The following is a 17,145-nucleotide window of genomic DNA, read 5'->3' as shown; positions in this document are numbered from 1 at the left end:
ATATTAGAAATATTCAATAACTCTTCATGTGAAAAAGGAACGTATCTGCAGTTATTGGGCAACCATGACATCTTCCTCTATTGCTTCTGGGGTAAATAAACAATAATAACAAAAATAGAGTGCATTTACATGGTGTGCTATAGTCACATATAGCAATTCTATCTATCTCCCTCCCTCCCATGTCTCCTTACAAATGTCTGAGCTCAGCTAACATTAAGCTAGCTAGAAACGTGCCAACCATTGTGCTTTATCTACTGAGACTGATTTTCTTGATCTTCTTTTTAGTGAATGTAGGCAGTGTTCCTAATCTCTCTGCAAATATTTCTGTTTTGTCAGATACAAATATAGTTTTAATGTCTGCCTGTGATTATGTCTTCTTTTGTTTACAAAAAGGAAAAAAAAAGCATCTGGTGGTTAGGTCAAAGAAATTCTCATTCCCCACCTGTGCTTGAAATCCCTCTGGAATTTATCCAGTATATATTGTAAATCTTTCCTGTCACGGCTCTTTCTGGCAAGCTGATTTTGTGGGAGGCTCATTTTTCTACTGCTGTTTATTACCATACATGGTCAAAAGAGGGGATTCCCTCTTCACATGATTGAAGCTTCTCTGGATGACTGCAGTTCTTTACTGTCCACATTTTAATCTACACTGAAATCCATACTTAATCCATATTTTAGCAGCAATCTTTTTAAAAAGGTTTTACAAAAGAACACAGAACTTACTTTAAAATCCTTATTTATGTTAATTCCTCAGTCCCAAAAAATGTCTATGAAATAAAATGCTTTGCTTTAAATCTCATTCAGAAAAATCCAGACTGAAGAGCACAATTACTAATAGATGGTGACAAATACTGTATATCCTCTCTCTCTCTCTCTCTCTCTCTCTCTCTCTCTCTCTCTGTGTGTGTGTGTGTGTGCACGCTTGCATGTGTGTCTGTGTGAGAGAGAGTCTGAGGAATTGAATCAAATTGATATATTTAGATTACTATATGGTTATTGGATTACCTTATATATATATTTAAACTTTCCTGGACACTGTTCTGTTACTATTGAGTCTGTGCGATTATTCTGAAGGAGTTTTATTTATATGAACTGAAATAAATGTTTCCCCTTTGCAACCATTGAACTATTGCACTCATACCATTTTTACTGCTATTGAAAGATATGCCATATAATATTTTATTACACAGTATCTGAAAATATGCAAAAACTATAATGCATAAGGTATAACAATAATTACACCATACCTATATCATTATACTCCAAGATTTCTATAGTAAGGCAATGTGTATTCCTGATTTGAAACTATTATTATATTAAATATAGGTTTCCTTAAATCATTATTTAAACAGCAGCTGCTGCCACATTTGTTGAATACTGTATATGTGTATGCATGCTATCCGGATTCAAAAACATCCACATTCTTAGGCTTTTTACAACAGCATATAATCTAAAGAAACGATAGTAGACTACTAACAGGTTAGCAGAAATGAGACTATTTTATAATCCTTAGTACCAATTATTGAATGGAACTATTTTTCTTAAACAATAGTACTTTAACAATTTTGTCATCTATCCATTTAAAACTGATAACTAATATTACTTTCAGGTAATGGAGAAATGATGACTCACTTTGTATACTGTTTGGTAGTTTTGTTATTATTAAAAACCTAAACATTCAAATGTATCCATTAGCCCAGAAGTCCCCAACTCCCAATCTGTGGCCTGGTTGGGAATCCAGCTGTGCAAACAACCTGCAAGCCCTCGAAGCTCCATTTGCACATGTGAAACCACCCCTCCCCCATCATCGCTACCTGCTGCTGCTGCCTCGGCTGCCGTCCATGGACCCAGAAAACCTGGGCCTCAAGAGATTTTTTTTCAATATACAATTAGGGTAATTAGGCCTAAAATGTAACTAATTCTTCAACATTTTGATAACTGTTTCTTAGGATGTAATGAATCCCTCTTGTGTTTAATTGCATCAAGAGCATCAATAGGAAAGCTTCCAACACTAGAACACCAACCTTTTAAATTCAGACTGTGGGGCATTGTAAGAAATTTGACTTTTGAAGGTGGTGAAATTATAGCTATTCATTTCCATGTAATGGTTAGAAATAGTCCATCTGTTCTAAGAATACCTCCACTCAGCCCAAAAAAGATAATGAATTCCTACCCAGAGCAGTTTATATTTGGTAGAGGCTGGCATAAACAAATCCATGTTTATAAAACTTTAGATAATATAACAGAGTTATGGCTTAATAAAGCCTCTTCAATTGTCACATTAGAAAAAAAAAAGTACGGATAAAATTAAAGTAGTGAGATTTCAGAAGCCAAACCATAATTTCTTCAAACTTGATTGGGTTTTATGATTTATCTTAATAGATTATAATTATGCGTATGCCTTATATAAGATGAATTTTGACATGTATAGTACCTGACATTTTATTTACATGATAGCTCATTATTTTTGATATTTTGGTATTTTATTTCTTTTTATATATATCTAGGAATTATATCATTTTTAAAGAGGATTTCTTTATTATTCTTTATTTTTCCTTTTATAAAATTAGGTATCTGTATTAACGTAATCCAAGATAGCTAGGATCATATCAGAAGAATAAGTGGATTATAAAAATAAAAGGATCACAAAAGCTTGCAGGGATGGGGGAAAGTATGATCAATGCCAAAATTTAAATGTCCAGAAAATTAAATGTTTTTAAAAAATTACCCTTTTTAATTTTGGTGGCAAATTGCATTACTGAAGTGTAACACCAACCCAGCAGCCCTTTACACCATCAAAAGAGAACACCGTATAAATGAAATGAATCTCATGTAGTAAGTCTCATAAAAATCATGATATCTCGATATTTAATATTCAGCTAACCAGCAGTAATTTAAATCAGGGACGTGCGGTCAGGGGAGGAAGGGGAGGCAGAGCCGCACCGCTCTCATCATGAAAAAATTTTTAAAAAGGGAAAAGGCGCTGAGGAGCCTTCTGCACACGTGGTCGGGAATGGGAGCGCTCTGTGGTCCCCTTCATGTTGACTCAGGAGTCAGGAAGGAGGGGAATGGGACCACGTGTGCAGGAGGCTCCTCTAGCCTCAGCCTCCCTCCTGCGCATGTCCCATTCCCCGCCTTCCTAAGTCAACATGAAGGGGACCGTGGAGCATGAGCTATGGTCCCACGGAGCGCGCTCCGTGGTCCCCTTCATGTTGACTTAGGAAGGCGGGGAATGGGACATGCGCAGGAGGGAGGCTGGAGCGATCGCAGAGGAGGGATCGTGCAGCGTGAGCCTCGGTCCCGCGGAGCGCGCTCCGTGGTCCTTTTCATGTTGACTTAGGAAGGCGGGGAATGGGACGTGCGCAGGAGGGAGGCTGGAGGGATCGTGGAGGAGGGATCGTGCAGCGTGAGCTGCTGTCCCATGGAGCACGCTCCGCGGTCCCCTTCATGTTGACTTAGGAAGGCGGGGAATGGGACGTGCGCAGGAGGGAGGCTGGAGGGATCGCGGAGGAGGGATCGCGCAGCATGAGCCGCTTCATGTTGACTTAGGAAAGCGAGGAATGGGACATGCGCAGGAGGGAGGCTGACGTGGTCCCATTCCCCTCCTTCCTGAGTCAACATGAAGGGGACTGTGGCTCACGCTGATGACGTCACCAGCCTCACCAGCTGTAAAGCTCACCGCATGTCACTGATTTAAATCAGTACAAGATTATTGCAGTTTTTCTAAAAAAATAAATAAATCCAAAAAATATTACACATGCAGATGTATTTCTCTCAGGTTCACTACCGCAAGTCAGTTTAATAGAGAAGGATGGTATTTTTTTTTACTTTGGAACTAGCCAAATATCAGTTATATATACCGTAATAGTATTTAAATGATTTTTATTGTATTTCACTGCTCTCTACACTAGTAGGGAAAAACATACTATTTTTTTCTGGATCCACTAGGGGAAAAAATGTTGGTTTTGCCAATTGTGTGCTGTTCATTTTGTCACGAATTATTTTGCTGCAATTTTAATTCTTCTTTTTCCAAAAAGGCATTTCATTAACCATAGTGTTTACTGTATTTATTATTCTGGAGGAGATGCCATATTGTCTACTTCCACACCTTTGTGTCTTCTTTGTGATATATTTCTGTGCACTCTGGCCACATATCATATTTGTAGGCAGCACTGCTATTTTTTTTTGCATTACTGGATTATGGAGTGCATTTCTTATTGATTATCCTCTCTTCCTTCACCCCACAATATTCTCCATTATCCTGACTGATAGAGGCTAGCACAGAGTAAGGGTTCTCTGAATCCACAGGGAAACTGACTTCTGCCTCATTCCATACTTTTCTTCTCTGCCTTCAACTGTCAGCTGAATTATTTATGAAAATGGGGTCTAGTACTCTTTTAAACAGGTCTGCAGCCTGTTATTTGGACAACCTGACATGTGTCTAAACCCACAGCCTGTGTTTCCAATCTCCCAGCTCTGCCCGAACATGTTAAAGAGAATGATTGGTAGTTGACTTTTTGCAAGGAGTGGATTCAAGATGAAATGAAGTTGCAATAAACTTTCAACTGCTTTTCTTAACTTTTTTGGCACTAAAACTAAGGGTAGCACCGTTCACTGGCTCTATTACTGTGGCAGGAGATGACTTGGTTATGCAGCAGTATATTTTGCCCCCAACTAAATTATTTTAATGTACTCATAGTCATTTGCCCTAAGCCAGGGGTGTCCAAATTTGGCAACTTTAAGACTTGTGGACTTCAACTCCCAGAATTCCCCAGCCAGCAGAGCTGGCTGGGGAATTCTGGGAGTTGAAGTCCACAAGTCTTAAAGTTGCCAAGTTTGGACACCCCTGCCCTAAGCAGTATATTGTTTATAAAACCTTTCTAATGAATTTAAAAAAAACACCCAGAATGCTTGGAAGCTTTCTTTTTCATAACTGTTAGTATTCATAACAATCCAGGTGTTATATTTTTATATCTTACAATATCAGCTGCTCAAGATTTCCCATCGAAATTATAATTTAGTAAATATCTGAATGTCCTTAACACTCCATGAACAAATTGCTATACTTCTTTCATTAGGCTGAAGGAAGATTTATTGTATATGAATAGGACCTTCAAGAAGTTATTAATAAATCCCTCTCAATGACCTTTTCCCATTATGAAAAAGATAAAGTAGAGATGTGCATACACCAGCTTAGATACAGAATAAATATGTGCATCATGAAAATCGTCAGTGATTGATTATTTCGATATTGTATTAAAAAAAGTCCTGGAAAGTTTTTGATGGATATACAATAACGTTTATTCTATTTAGAGTGTTTCATTAGTTGTTCCTCCAACCTCCCAGACTGATTCCCATCTCCTGTCATATGTACATTCAGAATGATAACAGTTTTGCACAACTTGCCCATTTTTTCTTTGTTTTAGATATTCTAAAAACACAATATTATATTAACACATAATAGCATGGTCCTCATAATAATATATCTAATTGTGGACTTGAAAAGTAAAATTATTTATGTTTAAATATCAATCTATACCAGGGGTGTCAAACTCAATTTCATTGAGGGCCACTTCAGCATTATGGTTGCCTTCAAAGGATCATGTAAGGCTCTGATGACTCACAGCGGCCAGGTGGACATGGCTAGGTAGAAGTGGCTGCTACTAGGGTGTGGTGTGGTGGGTGTGGCTGGATGGACATGGCCATTAACTGGGCGCAGCTGACTTGGAACTGCAGGGTCAGAATAGAACAAGTCTCATTGGCTAACTCTAATTCGACGTGAGTACAATTCGGTGCACCACAAGCTCCTCCCCTCCCCAAACTGCTGGTAGCACGCACACACACACATACTGCAATGCAACTTTGGGGAGATTTATTCACAGAGGAAGGAGAGGTTCTTCTTCCCAAGCCCAGGCATGATTGGCAGTTTGAAGCTCAGATGTGGATAAAAGTCTCCAAGTTTGGAATGGTGTGTGTGCATGTGCCTGCGTTCACATGCATGTGTGTATGTGTGCCTGCAGGCTTCCTGGGCTGGAGGAGAGTTGTGGAGCCTTCCTCCACAGCATCTGAACAAAGGAGCCATCAGGAGAGGAAAGGCAAGAAGGGAGGAAAGAAGAAGGAAGGAAAGGAAGAGGAAAAGAAGGAAAGAAAGGAAGGAAAAAAAGAAGGAAGGAGGGAGGGAAAGAAGGAGCCCAGCCAGCCCCCTGGACAGACCATTTTATTTTGCAATATAAACATAGAAAGTGCTTAAGAATACCTATCCGCAAAAGCCAGATTTGCTGTTCAGGGATGAGGGTGGTGGAGAAATCCAAAGTTCAACAGACCACATCTGGCGGGGACCAGCCTGGGACAGAATGGCGGATGGGGGCAGATGGTGAATTAAGGCTGAAGTGTGGTCTGCAAAGCACACACATGCCCTGCTTACTCTCCCTGTTAACATGACACCTCTGCTGGCATGAATTGATGTCGATGAGGCTTGGAGCCAAACATGGCAGAACTTACTAAGTCTTAAAATCCACACTTCAAATGTTACTTTTTGCAATATAAAAACTTTTAAAATGGCAGAACTGACATACTGCCCTCCTTGTCTGGCATGAACTGGTTCAGAGCATCCCTGGTCTCCCTCAATTGCCATTCCCCCCCCTCCCAGTTTCCCAGCATTCTGCTAATACATGTTTATTGCCCATTTGGTCCCTTGCTTCCTCCCCCTCCCCCCACAGCTATTGATGGCAGGATGCCACTGAGGCTTAGAGCCAAAGATGGCAGAACTGACGGGTTTCTTGTTAGTACTAGCAATGTATCTAAACATATTTTGATTGTTTTAATAGATTAAAATAGATTTTCTAAAAAGGGTTTGCAACTCAGTTCAAAGTCTTAAAATCCACACTTTAAATGTTACTCTTTGTACTGTAAAAATGTGCTACTCATATGAAACTAAGCCAAAAATAATTTTGCCTATTTGCATAAAAAGTGCAATAATTAGATCTAGTTTTTATAATTAGATCTTTTATTCTGTAACTGCCTTGAGTCGCCATGGGTGAATAGGCAGCAATATGAATCAATCAATCAATCAAATAAATAAGTAAATAAGTGAACAAGTAAATAAATAAATAAATAGATAGATAGATAGATAGATAGATAGATAGATAGACAGACAGACAGACAGACAGACAGACAGACAGACAGACAGACAGACAGACAAACAAAATATAAAAATAATCTAGGACATAGACTTTAGTAAAAATCTTCAGATTTTTCCACTCCGGGTTTGCATACATGTTACTGTAGTCTGTATTAAACCTGTACTGTCTACTAGTTCTAATAATTGTTTTTCATAGTAACCCAATTGAATATTTTTTGCTATAATTAATCTCCAACTCATACCAGAATTATTTAAAACTTACATATATACAGTAGATGGAAGGTAGGATGGAAAGAATCATGCCTTATTATGTTTCCTCAGAAGAAAGTTCAGGAAAGATGTTCAGTTGAAGAAGTAGACCAGGTGTCCTATAACTTAAAAGTAAATTTTCTTTTGCATCTATCTTAATATACATACATGCATGCATGCATGCATGCATGCATGCCTGCATGCTGGTTTTGTTGTATTAGGGTCTTTTCCTGTGTAAGATTGGCTGGTTTCCAGATGTCTGGTAGATGGGAGGTATAATCACGTTTATTCATTTTGTGGGGGTGTTTTTCTATTTCAATGGTGTTCATAATTATTCTCTTGTTGAAGTGTTCAGTTTTGGAGATTAACCTGGTTCCTTCAAAATCAATTTCATGTCCTGTAGCTTTAAGATGCTGGAAAAGGGAGGAAATTTTTTCTTTTTTTCTGACTGAGTTCTTGTGTTCTGCGATGCGTGAATTTATTCTCCTATTAGTTTGTCCAATGTATGTTGCAGGGCAGATTTTGCATGGTATTTCGTAGACTCCTTGGTTTTCTAGCTGGATCATCTTACTTAAGATGTTGGCTATTTTTTGGTCAGTGCTGAAGGCTGTCTTGATATTGTGCTTGTGGAGAATTTTGCTGATTTTATCCATGATGCCTTTGATGTAAGGGAAGAGGGTGATGCCGTTGTTCTGTTCTGTGTCTCAGTTTTTGGGGAGGGCATCTCCCTTTGGATTAGGTTAGTAATTGTTTTTCTTTGGAATCCATTGGAGATTAATACATTTGTGAGAGTTTGTGGGAGAGGCTTTTATTTTGGATTTAGTGGTTTTTTCCAGGTAGGTGGTGGGGTCTGTGTTTAGAGGTTTGTAAGCGGGGTCTTGGAGTAGGTTGGATAGTTTGGCTTGGTAGTCAGACGTGTTCATCACCACTGTGGTGTTACCTTTGTCTGCTGGGAGAATGATTATGTTGTTGTCTTTCCTCAAGTTGGTTAGTGCTTTTTGTTCTTCTTTCTGTAAGTTGCTTCTGGGTGGATTGCTAGAGCAGAGGACGTTGGTGACTTCAAGTCTGATTTTATTGGCTTCATCTGGGTTGATTTTGGTTAGGGTAGCTTCAACTCCACATATGATATTTTCAGTGAGGATGCGTTTAGGGGCAACTGCAAAGTTGAATCCTCTGGAAAGGACATTGGTTTCTGCTGTGGTGAGGATCCTGTCTGATATGTTGTGTACTATTTGTTTCATGAGTTGCTGTGGAGGGGGGTTGGGCTTCTGTTGTTTTTCTAGTCTGTGGAGTTTGTTGGTGTGTATGTCTGTCTCCACAAACACAATATCAAGACAGCCTTCAACACTGACCAAAAAATAGCCAACATCTTAAGAAACTCCACAGACAAAATCCAGCTAGAAAACCAAGGAGTCTATGAAATGCTATGCAAAATCTGCCCTGTAACATACATAGGACAAACGAGCAGGAGAATAAATGCACACATCACAGAATACAAGAACTCAGTAAAAAAAAAGAAAAAACTTCCTCCCTTTTCCAACACCTTAAAGCTACAGGACATGAAATTAATTTTGAAGGAACCAGGTTAATCTCCAAAACTGAACACTTCAGCAAGAGAATAATTATGGAAGCTATCGAAATAGAGAAACACCCCCACAACATGAATAAATGTGATGATACCTCCAGCCTACCAGACATCTGGAACCCAGCCCTGGTAAACAAATGAGCCCCACCCACCATCCAGGCCGTTACAACACAAAACAACAACGGACCCACAGCCAGCACCAATCAGCACCAATCTACCAAGCATGATACAGCCACACATCCAATCAATCCACTTACTGAAACAAAGCCAGCACTCCACCCCACCACCCCACCACCAAGACATATAGAAAGACGGCAGCTCTGGCCACACTTTAAGCCAAAAACACCAGCCTGAGGATGGCAAGTGAGACCTCGCCAAAACGTTGCCAAGACAATCTCAATCTTACACAGGAAAAGTCCCAAATACAACAAGATCAGTGTATGTATGTATGTATATATGTATGTATGTATGTATGTATGTATGTATGTATGTATATATGTATGTATCTGCTGGTCTGGTTGTATTTGGGTCTTTTCCCGTGTAAGATTGAGATTGTATTTAAGCCGAAAACCCAGCCTGAGGATTGTGAGTGAGACCTCGCTGAAACTCAATCTTACACAGAAAAAGACCCGAATACAAGACCAGCATGCCTACACCCGTGAAAATCTACAATATACATACATACATACATACATACATACATACATACATACATACATACATACATACACACACATACATACACACACACACACACACACACACACACACACACACTGTTTTCTTGACAATAATACTGAAGTGGCTTCAATATTATTTGTATAATATTGAAGTGGCTTGACACTGTCTTCTCTGAATATTTCTTTTTACTTCTTATTATGGTAGCAGGGGTGTCAAACTCACGGTCCACATGCGAGATGCGTCAGGTGCTGGCCATGCCCACCCCCGTTTTAGCAAAGGGAGAAACGTCACGATAACTCACGTGATGACACCACAAGTTTGACTCCCCTGGTTATAGGCAGGGCTCATTTGCTGGTTTCACATCTAAGTACAAACTTGGCTTCCAAGCCTGGAGAAGTTCAGTCAGGTGCTGCTCTTTTCTGATGCTCATACTTTAATCAAGATGGAATATGGATTCAGAATATAATGTTACGGATGTTTAGTAAGAAATGGTCTCATTCTGTGCTACTGGGATTACCTTTGGGTAACTTGACCTCAATTTGCAGTCTAGGAATCGGAAATTCTGTCTGAAATTAGAAATCAAATAAATAACATGGATTCCACTGATACCTTAGTGCCTGGAAGTACTTTATTTTAGGTTTTACATATTTTATTGTGTTTTTAACAGATGAGATTGTTTTAGCATTTGGAGCTTGCGGATTCTATTCTATTCACAAATCTATGTAAGGTTCACCAAGAAAAGATGCAAAAGATTGGGTTGCACAGAAAGAATAGTTTACTTTTGGCTAGTCCCCATTGTTTATCTCAGGCAGATTCTTATTTCTCTACATCTCCACACCCAGCTCTGAACAGAAAACGGAAACTTAATGGTTAGGCATTTCCCACAGAATTCATACACACACACACACACACACACACACACACACACACGAACACACACGCACACATCCTGAAAGCTGATTTACTGTTCATGTGTGAACAAATAAAATTCTCAGAAATCTGTTGTTTCAAGCCGAGTGCTCACAGCTTGTTCTTGCAGCTGTGTGGTATGCACATGAGGTCATCTGTATTACAGAGCGAGCAGTATCTATGAACCTCCAGCCTAAAGCTTCCAGGCAACATGAAACAGGAAAAGAAAGAATGTGTGGGCATCCGTGTCAGTCATATTTTGCTTATGACTGAATTCTGATTATTACGAACCGAAGATTTGAATACTATATTTTCCCAACAATCTATGTAGGAATATATCAAATCAAATTAAAGATGAAGATGAAAACTATCTTCTTTTTAGCTTTGCATGGAATTATTTTAAAAGAAAAGTTAGTTATTGTGCCAAATATGTATTTAATGTGTGTTTCTGAATACGTACAATAATTAGATCTTAGGTAGCTACAGTTAGAGGGGTGTGGAGACTTGATATGGAAGGTGGGAAGGCCCATTCTTTTGTGGTGACTCTGTGGCTATTTTAACTGCTTGCTCTGTCTTCCCTATCCAGGCAAGTGGATAGTGTGCTGACAGCAGGAATGGAAAATTAATGGATAAGTGATCCACTAACATCTTGTTCATTTCTCCTTCAACTTACAGCTACAGTATGTCACTTATTAATCTGTGAAATTTGCTAGTATATAATATATGAAATGATGTACAGCATAAGACAATATAAATTACTAGCCAGGCTAATACTTTTAAAAAATATATTATTTATTTATTTTTATCATAAAAAGTAAAATACAAAACAGAAAAACAAACAAACAAAAATGAAACAAAACCAAAGTATAAATTCAACCCTAACAAAAAAGAAAAAAATAGTGTACAAAAAAGAGGAAAAAGTGATCAAATACCGAATTTTTCAGTGTATAAGATGCATTGTTTTCCCTCAAAAAAGAGGCTGAAAATCTGGCTGCGTCTTATGCACTGAATGCAGCTTTTTTTGCCTCCTGAAACCCCACCCTCTTCACCAAAATAACTATGCATTGTCTTTAGGAGGCTTCCAGAGTGCTCCTGGAGGCTGGGGAGGGCAGAAAGGAGCGAAAAACAGGCTCAGTTTTTGCTCAGTTTTGTCCCCTCCAGCCCCCAGGAGCACTCTATAAGCCTCCTAAAGGCTATGCATGCCCTTTAAAACAACAAAAAAACCGGGCCCATTTTCACAAAAAAACAGGCCATTTTTGCTCATTTTTGGCCCCACTCCCAGAAGCACTCTACAAGCCTCTTAAAGCTTTTTAAAAAATTTGCCTCTTCAAAATCTTGGTGCATCTTATACTCCGATGCGTCTTATACGCCAAAAATACAGTAAATTGAACATTTAACATGTAGGATCTACCCTGGCTGGGTAGTGAAAAAAAAAGAAAAAGCAGTAAATTCTCCTTCCCTTTTACATATATGTAAAGAAGAAAGAACAAAAAGCAACCAACACGTTAAGCTAAATATTACACTAATCTTCAAATCCCTCTGTTAACCATCTATTATTATATTTGGCGCTTATCGATATGCCATCCATTTACATTCCAAAATCATTTCTGTTCCATGTAGTGCTTCATGAGGTGATAGCCAAAGTAGCACTTTATCAGCTAATCTTTCATACTTCCACCAGAGATGTGCATTTGTGCAATGGATTACCTAATAACATGAATCTTAAAACTAGGGTTAACTTTTCTTTATCATACCACAGAATAGGCATGTTGCCTAAATCTCAAATCAAAACAGTCAAGGTTTAACAGTCTTGAATGTTTTAAAGTTATTCAAACTTGTAACCATACCAGAAACAAGTATCATAATATAATCTAAAATCTGACAAAACCAGACCTCCTCTATCTTTAGAATCTTATATTTAATTCTTGATTTTTTATTTTGCCAAATAAATTTAGATACATCTTTCTTTTTTTCAAAGTGGAGTCTCTAATCAATATCTGAAATAAATATAACATTCTACGTAGTACATTTATTTTAATTACTGAAATTCTTCCCATTAATGACAAATCTAATTTTTGCTGTTTATTTAAATCCAGTTTTATATCCTTCCATATTTTGCTGTAATTATTTTTGTAAAGCTTAGAATTTTCCTCAGTAAGAGTCACTCCCAAGTACTGTACCTTTTTCACAACTTTAAAACCAGTTTTAAATTCTAATTTGTTCTGATCTCATCTGGGCTTTGGTGAGCATAGTACCAGGAATGGTCCTCAACTTAGGACTATAGATGAGTCCAAAATTTATGTTGCCATGTGAGAAATTTTTTAAGTGAGTTTTGCTCCATTTTATGACTTTTCTTGTCACATTTGTTAAGTGAATCACTACAATTGTTAAATTAATAACATGGCTGTTAACTGAATCTTGCTTTCCCATTGACTTTGCTTGCCAGAAGTTCTCAAAAGATCACATAACCCCAGGACACTGCAACCATCATAAATATGAACCCGTTGTCAAGCATCTGAGGGTAAATCATATGACCATGGGGATGCTGCAATGGTCATAAGTGTGAAAAATGATCATATCACTTTTTTCAGTACCGTTGTAACTTTGAATGGTCACTGCTGAGGAAGTCGACTACAGGAGGATATTCGAGGACTACCTGTACCAGTCTAGAGCAACTTTAAGGGAATATACGTCCCTTGCATTTCTTTGCAACAGAATTTTAAGTGTTGCCAAGCACTTTCAATTATACCTTTGAAAAGTTGTATTTCTGTATATTTGTTTCTGGAGATAGGATATGAATTAGAGATAGCAGTAAAATAGATGTATTTATTTATACACAAATATATGCTTGGATGTCTCTTTTTCTCTATCACTGTTCTATCAGCCTTTCTCTGTTGCTTTAGGGAACTAGCTTGGAAATACAAGGCCTATGCTTATAGACTTATTATGTGAAAAGTGAAAGTATACCCCCAAAACTCTAGCAAGCACTCTATTTTGAACAAGACACCTTTGCATAGGCAATTTAGTCTGAAAACATTCTTGTGTTTCCTCTTGCCCTAACTGTGCATAAAATTAAACATGCTTCACTTTTACAATGAAATAATAATCTCTGTATGCTCAGTGTTTTAATAAATGCCATTCCTATCAGAGTGAGATGTAATTCTGACACACACAGAGATAGAAAAAGTGTGTGTACATTTGTGTGAGTAAAACCTTCATCTGACAGAGATATGGTATGTTGAATTTGTTGAATCATTGGTGTTAATTCTGAATTAATGCCATTTATATGTATGGCATTTGAATTATTACTGCATTAGTGTAAATGGAACCATTTGCAGTAGAACTTCAGTTCAATGAATAATGGGAGTGGAATTTGAATGAAAACTTGTCTGAAGTCTGCTAAGATTTGTTGCATATCCAATTTCTCAGTTATTTATAATGTTTTGCATATTTCTTTTATTCTAAAAATACTCTCTGAAGGTAGTTGCTGTGGCTTATGGTAATTAAAATGTGCTTCACAATTGTATCTATGCTAAGAAATTATTTACAAATACTCTTTTCATAAATATATTTATCAACTTTATATATGGTAAGGAATTATTCTATTTTATTTATATACTTGCCCAATCAACATGAAACTCAAGTAGCTAAAATATAAAAAATAACCATAACTTCAAAAAATTGAAAAAGAAGTAAACTATATTGCATAGAAAGCAACATCATTCATTTCTAAAAAAATCAAAATTATTGATGGACAAAACACCCTCCTGATATAAGGCATAGATAATCCAGCCTTCTGAAAGGTAGGTTGGGAAAAGGTCATTTAAATATTGAGGTGAATGTTGTTTCATAGGGCAGGCGTGGCACCAGAGAATGCAAATGTTCCTATACTATTTAACTGATGGGACATGGAGCACGCCTATCGAAACTGTCATATTTTATTGGATGAGCAGAAATAAAGAGAGACAGATGGTTGTACAAATAAGTTAGGAAGAACTTTACAATCACAGCCACAATCACCATCTTGAATGGAACCCAGAATATTAGTAGCCAGTGCCATTTGTGATGTTACACGGATACATTGATATAATGCCATAACTACTCAGGCTTCTAAATTCTTGGCCAGTTGCAGCTTTCTAGTGATCGTCAAGAAATTTAGATACCTGTAGTGTATTCCAGCTGAAAGTTGGCTAAGGCCTGAATGACTACAAACAGGGCTCATGATTCAGAAATGGACACAATTGTCTATTGAAGATCTTGGGATTTTCATTGGGATCTTGGAGTCCTATTTATTTATTTATTTATTTTATTTGATTCAATTTATCAGTCGCGCCCTCTCTGCGAAGGGACTCGGGGCGACGTACAATCAAATATAAAGGCATGTGGCATGGAGGAGGTAAATACATCAACAATTAACAATACAAAAAGTAAAAGCCACAAAGTTAAAATAAATAACAATAAAATTAATACAATTAAAACAATTAAAATACCCAAAAGATTTAAATATACAGTTTAAAATTGCCAGGGAGGTTAGAAGTTCTGATTAAGCCAGGCCGGCTAGTTGGAACAGGTGGGTCTTGAGTTTCGTGCGGAAGGAGCGGAGATCCATCGTTATCCTGATATCTGGGGGGAGGTCATTCCAGAGGGCTGGGCCCATCACAGAGAAGGCCCTACTCTGGGTGCCACCCTCTGGCACTGCCTAGTGGATGGCACCCGGAGGAGTCCCTCTCTGTGAGAGCGGATTGGTCGCAGGGATGTATGGGGCAGGATACGATCCCGCAAATAACTAGGTCCTGTGCCATGGAGCGCTTTAAAGATGGTGATTAACACCTTGAAGTGCACCCGGTAGACCACAGGGAGCCAGTGCAGCTCGCGCAGGAGAGGTGTTACATGGGTGAACCTCGTTCGCCCCATAATTGCCCGCGCAGCCACATTCTGGACCAGCTGTAGTCTCCGGGTGCATCTCAAGGGGAGCCCCATGTAGATTTTTCTAGTGGAAAATCATTTAATTGTGAGCTAAGGGTATCCTGCAGCTGCCAAAAAGGCCAACAGTTCTAGGCTGCATTAATAGAGGGATAGAATCAAGATCACATGAAGTGTTACTATCACTTTATAATGACTTGGTAAGACCATACTTGGAACATTGTAACTAGTTTTGGTCTTATAAAAAAAGTTGCGACAATGAAATCTTGAGATTCTGGAAGAGAAAGAGAAGAGAAAGAAAGATGATTAGGGGACTGGAGGCTAAAACACCTGAAGAATGGTTGCAGGTGGGTATGTCTAGTTGAAAAAAAGGACTAGGAGTGACAGCAGTGTTCCAATATCTAAGAGGCTGCCACAGGGAGGTCAACCTATTCTGAAGGCAGAACAAGAAGGAATGGATGCAAACTAATCAACTAGAGAACCAACTTCGAACTAAGGAAACAATTCCTGGCCCTTAGAACGTTTAATCATTGGAATGACTCACCTCCAGAAATATGGTGTTCCAACACTGGAGGTTTTAAAGAAGAGATTGCACAACCATTTTTCTGAAATGATACAGGGTTTAGTGCTTGAGCAGGGGGTTGGAACAGAAGACTTCCAAGGTCCCTTCAAAGTCTGTTATTCTGTCATAGACAATTGATTTGTGCAAAGGGTCTCGGAACTTTAACTTTGTTGCTTGTATCCTTACGATTTATATTGATATTGATTGCTTCCTGATTGCTTATTTGTACCCTATGACTATCTGTACTATGCTGTACCTTATGTACCTTTTGATTCTTGACAAATGTATCTTGTCTTTTTATGTACACTGAGAGCATATGCACCAAAGACAAATATCTTGTGTGTCCAATCACACTTGGCCAATAAAGAATTCTCTTCTCTTCTAACCATGGCTGCCATCATCTCTTCAAAGAGGAGCCATGAGTGCAAGAAGAATTGCATAGTGGTTCTATCTGGTATGCACAACTCTATCCAGAATCAAAGGTAAAAATTCCCTGCATGCAAAGCCATCATAATTCAGTCTAGTAAGGTTGAATCTGAGCTCCTGTCTCCCATCTTCATCTCCACAATATTCTGATATTAAGACGGAACTTCAACTGCTTTGCCTAGGATGCAAGGATTAAAATGTATAACTGGCTATTATCAGCATACACCTACATAATACCTAATTCAAAACTGGCAGATGATTTCATCCAGTGACATTAATTAAGTAATCAAGACATTAAATCATATTAGGAGAAAAGGAAATATAGTTTGCACACTATATTACTTTTAGTATGTACAAACGTTGCATTTGTTAGGGATGTAACCCTAGGCTTGGCTTGGCAATGTATATAAGCTATGATTACTTTACTGTTACTTTAAATGATTCAAAGATGTAATTGGTTTATTACCTCAAGCAGCCATAAGAGGGAGCGATAATGGTTGTTAGATCTCTCTCTGTTTTGTTAGAAGCTGATCAGGTGTATTTTGAGGTATTGTGGTTTGCTACTGTTTAGCTATACTTTGTGAGTTAGACTGACTATTTTGATAACTGAATTATTGAACTGTGTATGACTTGGACTGTTAACCGGACTCTGAATACCTCTATATTTCT

Source organism: Natrix helvetica (assembly GCF_964273705.1).
Source record: "Natrix helvetica genome assembly, chromosome: 3".
Classification (NCBI taxonomy): Eukaryota; Metazoa; Chordata; class Lepidosauria; order Squamata; family Natricidae; genus Natrix; species Natrix helvetica.
The sequence above is the reverse complement of the archived record's forward strand: the minus strand, read 5'-3'. Positions refer to the sequence as shown.